This window comes from Pristis pectinata, chromosome 10 (genome assembly GCF_009764475.1).
Source record: "Pristis pectinata isolate sPriPec2 chromosome 10, sPriPec2.1.pri, whole genome shotgun sequence".
In the NCBI taxonomy this organism is placed as follows: Eukaryota; Metazoa; Chordata; class Chondrichthyes; order Rhinopristiformes; family Pristidae; genus Pristis; species Pristis pectinata.
Window position 1 is genome coordinate 31,881,767 of NC_067414.1, and position 12,309 is coordinate 31,894,075.

At 39.3% G+C, this 12,309-nt stretch overlaps 1 protein-coding gene across 2 annotated transcripts in view; it reads left to right on the forward strand.

The window, feature by feature from the left end:
- Positions 1-12,309, forward strand: part of LOC127574994 (cAMP-specific 3',5'-cyclic phosphodiesterase 7B-like) — a 141,829-nt gene that overhangs the window by 10,624 nt on the left and 118,896 nt on the right. The gene's annotated exons all lie outside the window — the stretch shown is intronic.

Here is a 12,309-nt window from a genome sequence, read left to right on the forward strand (position 1 = left end):
ACTTATTCCATCACTGTTTATGCCATCACTGTTTATTTATGGGCAAGCAGAGACATAAATAAAACAGTTTTGCATGATTTCAGTGAGGGATTGTTGGAGTAAAAGCTCCAGGGATTGGAAAAAAAAATTAACTTCAGTTATCCTATAATACTTTGGAACTTTGCTCGAGTGAAACAAATCCAATGATGTTGCTACACCTTTGGACTCCAGAGCATTCTGCTTTCTCTTTAATCTGCAAAACAAAAAGGCTTGGAATGTTATTAGATATTTTTTCCTTCCAGTCCACTGCTTTGACCTAATTCTAAATTTGCAAGAGGCAAATGTGATAAATGGGGGGAAAAAACACTTTGGAGTCTTGGTTTTGGAAAAACATAAAAGAACATAAAAGCTTTTGGTTTATTGAAGGTTTTGTATTCATCAAGGTGAAAAATGCATGTGCTCCAGCTGTTATTACTTTTTGAATTCAGTGTTGTTTAAGAACTCCTGCAGACAACAAAAATGTTTTGTGCATTTAGTGCCTTTAATATAGAACAGTACAGCACAGGACAGGCCCTTTGGCCCATGACATTGTGCCTAACTAATTAAACCAATGACTCCTAATTAATCTAATCCCTCTTCCCCACACTGACCATATCCCTCCCTTCTCTGCATATTCATGTGCCTATCTAAGGGTCTCTTAAATGCTCCTATGCTATCTGCCTCGATCACCACCCTGGTAGTGCATTCAAAACTTGCCTCACATATCTTTGTACTTTTCCCCATCTCTCCTAAAATACATGCCCTCTAGTACTAGACATTTCAATCCTGGGAAAAAAATTCTGGCTGTCTATCTATGCCTTGCATAATTTTATAAACTTTTATCAAACCTCCCCTTGGCCTCCGCCACTCTAAAGAAGACAGCCCCAGCTTGTCCGACCTCTCCTCATAGCACATCCTCCAAACAAGGCAGCATCTTGGTAAACCTCATCTGCACCCTTTCTTAAAGACTCCACATCCTTCCTATAATGAAGTGACCAGAATTAAATGCAATATTCAAAATGTGGTCTAACCAGAGTTTTCTAAAGCTGTGACATAACTTCATGGCTCTTGACTAATGAAGGCAAGCATGCCATATGCCTTCTTTACCACCCTATCAACCTGTGCGGCCACTATTAGGGATCCATGTTCATCAACGTTGTTAAGGATCCTGCCATTACCTATGTACTTTCCCTTTTGTGTTGGATCTCCCAAAGTACAGTTCCTCACACTTGCCTGGATTAAACTCCATCTGCCACTTTCTGCCCATATCTGCAACTGAGCTATATCCCACTGTATCCTTTGGTGATCTTCTATAACTTCTAAAATTCAATCTTCTATATCCACACTACCAATCTTTGTCACCTGCAAACTTGCCCACGTGTGTGTGTATGTGTCTATATATTTTATATATATATATGTGTGTGTGTGTATATATATATATATAGAAAAATTCTGCACCCTTTTTTCTTCAAACTTTCCTGCGTCCTCACCACAAAATTCAGCGTCAGAAGTTTGCAAAGGAACATCTAAACAAGCCTGATGCATTTTGGAAACAAGTCCTGTGGACTGATGAAGTTAAAATAGAACTTTTTGGCCACAGTGAGCAAAGGTATGTTTGGAGGAAAAAGTGTGCAGAATTTCATGAAAAGAACACCTCTCCAACTGTTAAGCACGGGGGTGGATCAATCATGCTTTGGGCTTGTGTGGCAGCCAGTGGCACGGGGAACATTTCACTGGTCAAGGGAAGAATGAATTCAATTAAATACCAGCAAATTCTGGAAGCAAACATCACACCATCTGTTTTTAAAAAAAAAGCTGAAGATGAAAAGAGGATGGCTTCTACAACAGGATTAATGATCCTAAACACACCTCAAAATCCACAATGGACTACCTCAAGAGGCACAAGCTGAAGGTTTTGCCATGGCCCTCACAGTCCCACGACCTAAAAAACATCAAAAATCTGTGGATAGACCTCAAAAGAGCAGTGCATGCAAGAAGACCCAAGAATCTCACAGAACTAGAAGCCTTTTGCAAAGAAGAATGGGCGAAAATCCCCCAAACAAGAAATTGAAAGACTATCAGCTGGCTACAGAAAGCGTTTACAAGCTGTGATACTTGCCAAACAGGGTGTCACTAAGTACTGACCATGCAGGGTGCCCAAACTTTTGCTTCAGGCCCTTTTCCTTTTTTGTTATTTTGAAACTGTAAAAGATAGAAATAAAAAAGTAATCTTGCTTAAAATGTTAAAGAAATGTGTCATCTTTAACTTGATGCCTTTTGGAAATCAGGCCGTCTTTTACTCGCTTAGCTATTCACAGTAACAGAAATTTTGACCAGGGGTGCCCAAACTTTTGCATGCCACTGTGTATATAATGACAAATGAGGTCCCAGTACAGATCCCCACAAAACACTACTAGTCACAGACCTCCATCCAGAATAAGAGCCATCCACCACTACTCTTCTTTGAGCATGCCAGTTTTGGATCCAATCAGCCAAGTGACCGTAGGTCCCATACATACCAATTTTTCTGGCTGAGCCTACCACGTGAGACCTTGTTGAATGCTTTACAGCATGTAAACAACTTCCACTGCCCTAACTTCATCAATCATCTTCGTCACCTCCTCAAAATTCAATCAGATTAGTCTGACATGACCTGCCCTGTACAAAACCATGCTGACTGTCCCTAACTAGACCGTGCTTCTCCAAATGTTCATAAATCCTATCCCTAAGGATCCTCTCCATTGATTTCCCTACCATTGACATGAGACTCACCGGTCTAATTCCAGGATTATCCCTATTTCCCTTCTTGAACATAAGAACAGCATTAGCAACCTGCCAGTCCTCCAGCACCACACAAAGATACAAAGAACTTAGTCAAAGCCCCAGCAATCTCATCTCTCACCTCTCTCAATAACCTGGGGTATATCCCATTGGGCCCTAGGGACTTATCCACCTTAATGTTTTTCAAGAGACCGAAATCTACCTCTTTCCTCATCTCAAAATGCCCCAGCATCTTAGCATGTTCCACTCTGATCTCACTATCCTCTACATCCTTCTCCTTGATAAGTACTGACACAAAGGACTCATTTAGGATCTCGCTTCTGTCCTCCGCCTCTAAGCACAAGTTACCTCTTTTATCCTTGAGCAGTCCTACCCTCTCCTTAGTTTTCCTCTTGCTCTTGATGTATATGTAGAATGCCTTGGAATTCTCTTTAATCCTACTCATCAAGGGCTTTTCATGACCCCTTCTATATATAGTAGAAAATCCAAAAGCATTTTGTAGGCAAAAAAATTGAACATCAGTGTATATATGGAATTTTTAGAATGGATGGTCTGTAAAGCAGGATTTTGGGAGCACATTAAAAGAGAGACCGGCAGAGAATCAATGAGGTTTAGGAAAGGATATTTAGTTCCTGGGGCCTTTAACAGGTAAAGGCTCAGCCACAGGTGAAAAATGCAAAGTACAGAATTGGAGGATGTAATAGTGTGGTGCTGTAGGAAGGTGCAGAGGCGAAGAAAAATGAAGCTGTAATGGGATTTGAAAATGAGGATGAGAAAGTTAAAGTGGAACTAATGTAAGTCGGCATGCATGATGAGAAAATGGGAACAGGATGAGGAGTGAATTAGGATATGGAAAATTAAGTTTTAAAACAAAAACTTGCAATATTCACACCAATATGTTATCTTGATTCCTACCGCAACTATCAATGTGGACACCATCTCCCTGCCAACCGCCCCCCTCCCCCCACTCCAACTCCAACCCCCAGTAGGACTCGCAATTGATTCTCAATTAGGAAAGTCAAAACTGTTGGAAATTGTTAATTGTACTAAAACTGATTTTAATTGTGAGCCTTTGCAGCTACATAGGACAGATGAGTTTCATTTAAGTTCTGAATTAATATGTAGATTACTAATCAAAATGCATACTTTATAGAATAATTAATTGGGGTTATTGCATTTTGGCAAAAGAAATTCTTTAAAACACACATCGCTCAACCTTGCATTGATATTTCTTAAATAAAAAGGATTTTTTAATGAAATGTTCCTTTAAATAAGTATGCTCTTATGCTAAGCTGCCTTATAATGTTAGTGTTATAAAGAAATTTTTGGACTGATACTTGTGTAACATTCGCTCTTGCAATTCTTTCAGGGTGTTGGAGATTGATGTGCTTATCTAGATACATAGGTCCTATGAGAATCTGTGCCTCCGCCACAGACAGCATGTTCCAGATTCCAACCATCATCTGGGTGAACAAAAAATTTTTCCTCTGATCAACTCTTAAACCTCCTACTGCTTTCATTTATACCAATGTCTTCTGGTTTAGGAGACACGCCTGCTATGGGAAAACATTTCCCATTATCTACCCAATTTCTGCCTTTCATAATCAGATGAGGTCCCCTCTTTGGCTTCCTCTGCTCAAAGGAAAATAAACCCAGCTGTCCAGTCTCTCCAGATGACTGAAACACTCCATTCCAGACAACATCATCGTGAATCTCCTCTGCATTCTCTCCAGTGCAATCATGCCCATCCATCCATTAGCTTAGGCCTCAATGTTTTATATGGTTGCACCATAACCTCCCTGTTTTTATATTCTGTGCCCTGGCTAATGAAGGAAAGTATCCCATGTAATTCCTTAACCAATTTGTCTACCTGTGCTGCCACCTTAAAGGATCCTAAGACTTGTATATCAAGATGCCCCTGTTCCATGACACTTCTGCCTTTCTTGATGGCAATTTAATATGGGCAATTTATCAGATCTTGAGATCAAAAGGAGGGTGGTGGAATTGCACAGATGTGAATTTGTGAATGAGTAAATCCACTTTTTGGGTACTTTTTCATATAACTGGACAAATAGAAAACAAACCTTTCTTTCTCATGGCATTAACTGTGGCCTTAAATTTTCATTTAAATACCCAAATTTGTATACCTAACTCAATTGTAATGGAATTAATGCTGTTCTTTGATTAATTTTTTTGTGTTTGATACAAGGCTGTAAGTGTAACCAGGAATTTGATTCTGGATATAATACGATGCCTCATAGGCCAGAAAAAAATGATACTGCTGCTGTCATTTTCCTTTTTACTTGCACTGAAGGCTTTGGTAGTGTACACTCAGGGATGTGTATGTACTTAAATTTGTGATCCTTTTAAATACTTAAAGAATGAGTGCTACAAATTCCATTAAGGGAGTATTGTTGCAACTTTGGTATGGTCAAGGCAACACAGCTAAGCCAAACTTTTGTCTTTCAGCACAAGTTTTCAGGGATTTTAGTGCCATCATATCATAAAACATTGTATTACTAAAACACATCTTGGAAGTAGATGACATTGGTGGTTTCACAATTTAAATTATGGAACTAGTGTAACCAAGTGCTCCACTCAATTTTCCACACCATAACCCTCAAAGTAGGGCTTACCTTTTAGCAGTAGTTTCCATACTTATGAATGGATGCCTTTAAAGTGATGTGTTTACAGATGTATGTGAAGTTTCTAATAGCAGTGGAGTTATTTTCCTATGACTGAATGTTCTTTATATATTTTAATCAGTTTTCATTAAAATCTTAAGCCTAAAAACTGTAATACAAACTGGTGAATAGCTTGCCTTGTCTGTAGTCAAAAAAATAATTGTTTTCAGAGGTTTTAAAGAGTTTTGATGTGTTAAATCTTTTATGCTTTGTTTTATTTTGTGTTAAATTTTGTGAAATTCATTGTTTCCTCTGAAGCACGGCTCCACCATATCACTGGCAAGTGGCTGTTTTAATGACCTAGCCTCTGAAATGGCTGCTTAAATTTGTGTTTGAATTCTTGGTTTTTAGATAATCTCATCTTGTTTCTTTCTTGCTTCATAGATTATGTATATAAGTCTCACAATTTGTTTGTGGTTTGTTTCATAGTTCCAGTTGCTGTATAGTTCCTGTTTACTTGCATTGCAACTTGAGTGCCCTTGGAATTGTCTTGATGTCTTCTGATATTTAGTTGTAGCAAGCCAGTCCTTCACTTGTTGTGGCCGTGCATTTGAACTCCAGTGGTACTATTTGATTAGGGAAAGAGGAGCTTGCAGTCAGACTGGATGTGTTTGGAGCAGACGACCTTGCTATAGGAGCTATGTCTGTGAGTTTAGGTGCACCTACCAAATGAGACTTGCATATATTAGGAAAGTAACTGGCTTTGTACCAATGCATCCAACAGACTGAAGCAGTGTCCTTATTCAAATACTTTCAGCACTTTTCCCGTATAGAGAAGCCAGCAGAATTGGAGAGCACAACACTCCAACCTTGTTCCACGGTTTTCAAAATTGCAGGGCATCATAATTGCTGTACATACCCATCATTCCCTTATTCCAAGACAAAGTGGCAGACAAACTTAAAATATTCCATTTCTTCATTGCTCACTTACTGCAGGAAATAGATTGGGCATTCAAGTGCCTGATACTGTAACCCATAGTGACTTGCAAAGAAAGCAGTATGCAGATGAAGAATATCCTTTTATGACCACAAGTAGCTGTTGAACATCAATACTTTGAAGTTTCTGTGTCCATTAGTGTTCTGTAGAATACATCATCAAAATGTTTAAATTGGCCGTTGATGAGTGTGGGTAAGTACACTAGTCCCCTATTATTAACCTTGCCAGGATCTGTAGGGTAAATTGGGCAGATGTTATGCAGCTGGCCGTCCAGGCATAACCTTCGGCAATAGAGAAAGAAGGAAACTTGGAGCCTGAAGACATGTGCGTTTGTTACTCTACTGATGAGATTACTTCTTGCATAAATAAGTCTGTGGAAAAATCAGTGGATTAATGCTTTGACCAACATTTCAGTCTGTTTCAACAAAGTTGCCTGTCTGCCGTTCTCAATTAAACTCTCTACATATTGCATTTTTTTCAATTTCCCTGTGAATTATGTAAATGTAGCTAATGTGTTTGTGGTATTGCATAGTCTCTTATGGTATCTCATCCAAGGTGTCTCTTAAATGATGGCATCTTCTAAGTGTGGAGGCATATTTCTGATTATCAAGCGGCATGAGATCACATACCTTCCAGTGCTGGATTATTAAATGGCTCAGGAACATAGTATGGTGACTGCCTGCTTCTGTTTCTCCAGTTTGTCAATTCACAGGCCCCAGGAGGACAGACTGGTTTGTTCAGATATGGTATCATCCTGAAAGACATCTGTCTCTGTTGTACTTTGCTGTGCTTGGGAATAGGTGTCACTACTGAAAAATGTGAGGCCTGCACTCAATGATATAAAGGGGGGGAAATTCCATAGGAAATTGAATTTTCTTTTTCCTGAGACAATCCTATGGATTTGAGCCTGCAGACTCAATAGCCTCATTTGGAACTTGTAGAGAGAAGCTTCTAAGATGTAGAAGATGAGAAATGTGATACTGTGGTTGCAGTATTAATAGATATTTGATATAATTACTATGCTGAGTCTTTGCACAACAACAAACTGACACAATGGGGTGGAGTTCTTGCTTTTAAAAAGTACTCGATTTTGTTTTCTGACACACTGGAGTTTAATTATGTGGGAGTTGAAAACTAATTTTCCCTGTGATCATGTGGGGAGGCAGGGTGAGCCCGGCCAGTGGGTTAGATTGAAGTTGCCAACCTTCTGCTGTGATGATGTGCATAACATCAAACGTTTGAATGAAAAATTCTGCATTGATGATAAATTCTTGCAACCTGCCTAACTTCAATGGTCTTCCTGCTTTTCCCTCAATGGAAACTAATACCATAATTTGAGGACCATATCTTCATATTTCTTTGAATGAGCAAAGGTTGTTAAATGTGCTAGAATTGTGTAGGTGCAGTTGCTCTGCCTCTGAGTTTTTTCTCTGTAAACAATATAGCTTGTTCAGTAGAAGTCCAATAATCTGCTGTCCAACTATTAGGAAATCTCAATAGTTTGGTATCTGGCTCACAGATGATGTTTCCCACACTTTCCCTGAAACTCACCGGCTTCACTGGAAAATTAATTATCATACTGTGTAACATCTTAAAGTGTGTTAGGTGAGTCTGGGGGAGGAGGGAATGATCCATGGGGGGAAATGCTGCTCTGTTGTCACCAAAGTCCAGTACATGCCAGATCATCAAAGTTTAACCATGAAGCTTATTCCAAGTGTACCATGTGTCCATTCTTCAATTCACTCTGCTACCTGAAGCTACTTGTTTACTATATTCTACATTCATTCAATGTGTATTGGACCATCATAATGTGCATATTTATAAGAGGATTTTGGTAGCGTTCATAGACTACCTGTAAAAATGGTACAGAGCTCAAAGTTATCAATGTCTCCCTTGTAGCTTTGTTGTTATAGGGGAAGTTTGGGATTAAATTAATTATAATGTAAATGCCAGGGCATGTATTTTCAGTAGGAATGGCCTGGGCACTGTACCTTACAGTCTTCCTGAGGTCTAATTTGATATATGAAAGGCAAAGTACTGACTTGTTCTGTAAAGTCCAGCTACAACCAGCTGTCTATATCTGCATTGTGAAGTCCATCCAGTTTTAGAGCCAAGGCTAATTTTCATACCATCTGCGAGCTACTCGTACATTTTGAGTGTTGAAATTTTAGTGGTTATATCATGCAGACTAGTAAGAATAATAAAGATAATTTGGAAGTTGATTTGAAGTGGAACAGTGATGGGTGGATATTGCAGAGGATCAGACAGTGGGGAGGAAACAACATCTGAACAGGCAGTGGAAGCATTGATGCAACTTTACACTTAAAATATTCCTGCCTTTTTAATGGCCATTAACAGTCCCTCTTAAGAACCACTGCTTGGATCCCTCAAGCTGGAGCATTGGATTAAGCATGCTTTGTCCATTAATTTTGAAAATTGCTAAAGGAATCCTAAACTGGTATAAGAGAACTGATTTCTATAGATAATTAAATGTCTACCTGTCTAGAGACGGAACATTAGGCCAGATTTTTTCACAAGATCACAAGACAAAGGAGCAGAAGTAAGTCATTTGGCCCATTGAGTCTTCTCCTCTAGCATTGTTGACACTTGATATGTGCTTTTTTTTTAAAAAGAGAGGCCTTGGGAAGTTCGATGCTACTGATAAATGTAACCCTAACTTGCATAACTTTTCCAACATTTCCTCCACCCCCCCCCCCCCTGGACAGAACAGCAGTAGAGTTCAATAGAGTTCACCTGGTCCTTGCCTTTCACCCCACCAGCTCTACATCCAGCACATCAGCCTCTGCCATTTCCACCAGTTCCAATGTGATCCCACCATGTCATATTCTTCCCCCCCCCCCCCTGCTTTTCACAGGGACCACTTTCTTTGTGACTCCCTGGTCTGCTCATCCCTCACCACCCACCTCTCCATGTCTCCTGGCATTTTCCCCTCACCACCACCAGTGATCTAAGCGGCCCTTCCAAGTGAGGCATTTGTTCACCTGCACCTCTTCCAACTTGGTCTACTACATGAGGTGCTCGCAATATGGCCTCCTCCACTTTAGTGAAAAAAGACGACCATTTTGCAAAGCACCTGCATTCCGTCCACAATGGCTTCCTCGAACTTTGAGTTATATATCGTTTTAACTCTCCTTCCCACTCCCGTGCTGACTCATCTACTCCCTGCCTTCTCTATTGCCATGGAGAGGCCAAATACAAATTTGGGAGAAGAATATCTCATGTTCAGCTTGAGTAGCTTACTGGTATGCACATTGAATTTCCCATTTTCAGGTAATCCACATCCCTGGTGTTCTCCTCCCACACAGACTCACCTGTCCATATAGTTTTCTTCTCCATTTGTTTGCTTTTCCCATCATCCTCCATCTAGTTCCACCTATTACCTACTAGGTCCCATTCTCTCTCCCTCCCCCCCCCACCTAGTTCCATCTGCCCATCATTGCCTCCCCATCTGGTTCCACCTATCACCTACCAGCTTCTAACCAAAAACATTTTGAGAAGGTGATTGGTCTTTTTCTTGAAACTCTGAAACACTTTTGTAGTGGTTTTGTGAAAATGAGTGATCCACAGACTAAATTCAGATAAGTGTCAACCACATTGAAGCAAGACTGGCAGACTGGGTGAAGATGATGTTTTCTAGGCTTTCTTAAAAAAAAGTCTGCTCTGTATGTTTCATGCTGCACACTATATGTCACTTAAATGGGAGTGATTTAAGAACAAAATCTTAACTTCATGCTTGCTGATTTTAAAAAATATCAGTGATGATTGATTGAAATTCATGGAATTGCATTTCAGGAGTTCCAATTCTAAAGTTCTTAACAATTTAAGAGTAATTTGCACCTTAAATCTTCTCCCTCACCCACCAAGCAACAACCTTTGCTGTGTGCTTTAAAATTAATGAACAATTAACCTTCTCTAGAAATGCGAAAGTTTGAATAGGTCTTCAAATATTTTTGTCACTTAACAAAAACAATTATAATGTTGAATCTTTTTGAGGAGAGCAAACTCACTTATGGAAAAGTGCCTATATTAGAACAATAGTGAAGAGCATGAATTATTAATGCATATTTTAAACTGCTTGCAAATTTCTATTGTTTATTACGATGTAATTGAACAAACTTGGAGTCATGAATAATTTCAATGGTATCGTCTAAAAAGAGTTTTGCATCAACTTTTAACTGAAACAAATAGTGTGAATATAATTCACAATGCAGAAAGCAGCTGCAATTTCTGTTAGAATTTTGATTTAATTAAAATTTGTGTGTACTTTGAAGGCCTGATACAAGAATTCAAATCAAGTTGAGCACAGGTCTGGTTGACTGATCTGTGATTTTTCGCACTCATTTTCAGCAATTACTTCCCAAGAGTTGGTGGAATCAAAATGCTATACACAGTCAAATGGGTGAAAGGATATTCATCTTTACACTAAAAGACAGTGTCCTCTGGTTTCTTTGTGCACCAACAAAGCTACAGCCATGGGCTAAACAAAGCAATGTTGTTTATTTTTAAGTTAACTTAAAGCTTTGTGTGTTTTTTCAAATAAAAGTCAGATGGCAGATTAAGTGTTGTCTTTACATGGCCTATTTTCTGCCTCCATTATGGACCGTTTTTTTGGCTCTAATTGTGTTCTTCCTTGTTAAAAAATTGTGTATAATTTATGTTTAATTTTGTCTTTCTTGTGAATGGTGCTTATATGATTCTATGTGCCTACTTGCTGCAAGTAAGATTTTGATTGCACCTGTGCATACATGTACTTGTGCATATGACAATAAACTTGACTATGACTTTGAAACCAAGCTACACTGATTTTTGGGTGGTTTGTTTCCTCTATCCTTTTGTCTTCAGCAGCCCCTTGAGATTGAGGATGGTTGCCTTACCGTCTGATTTTGTGGGTTCTGAGGTAGCTAATGAGACTAATCTGAGAACCACAGATGGGGCAGATGATGGCCGATGGGGTGCGTAGTTTGTGAAGTGGTGCACTCTTTCCACTATTTATGCAAAGCTTCTAAGTTTCTGATGTGTGGCCTCAAAATTCTCAATGACATCTGAATGCTGCTCATTCATTTTGAGTGATTATGGGCAAGAACTTCCCATCAATTAATTGGGATGTTGCACTTGAAGGAGGCTTTGAACCTCTTTGTTTGTCCACCAGTTTGGAATGGATATCCATTTTGAGATTCCGGTGTTGAGCATGTGAGCAACGTGGCCTGCCCAATGTATAAAACTGAATGTAACTAGGACTTCAGTATGAGGGATGTTGGCCTCAAAGAAGATACTAACATTGGTTTGCTTATCCTTCCAGTGAATATAGAGGATTTTGCAGAGTCAATATTGGTACTATTTCTCCATTGCCTTGAGACCACAACTCTGTTCTCACTCCATCCTGTATGTAGATCTGCATCGATCTTCTGATCCCCATTATTGCTTTGTGATTTCACTTTCTCCAACCCCTTATCTCATCTACATTATGTATATATATTTTCTTCATAATTTGCATTCAGGCCAAATAAAACTTATATGAAGTGCCCTGGGATATTGTAAGATAAAATAATAAGGTCACGTACATCAAAACACACAGTGAAATGTGTCTTTTGCGTAGAGTATTCTGGGGGCAGCCAGCAAGTGTCGCCACGTTTCTGGCGCCAACATAGCATGCCTACAACTTCCTAACCTGTATGTCTTTGGAATGTGGGAGGAAACCAGAAGGCACATGTTGTCCAGTAGCTAGAAGTAATCAATGATGTCACATAGGGAAAAAATGCACCTTTGGTTGCCAGTGCTAAACACATGGGAGAATATTGGTTTCTCTTGAATTCTGGTTGAGGTTAATGGAATCAAGTGCACTCTAATGAGTACCACAAACAACCAAGT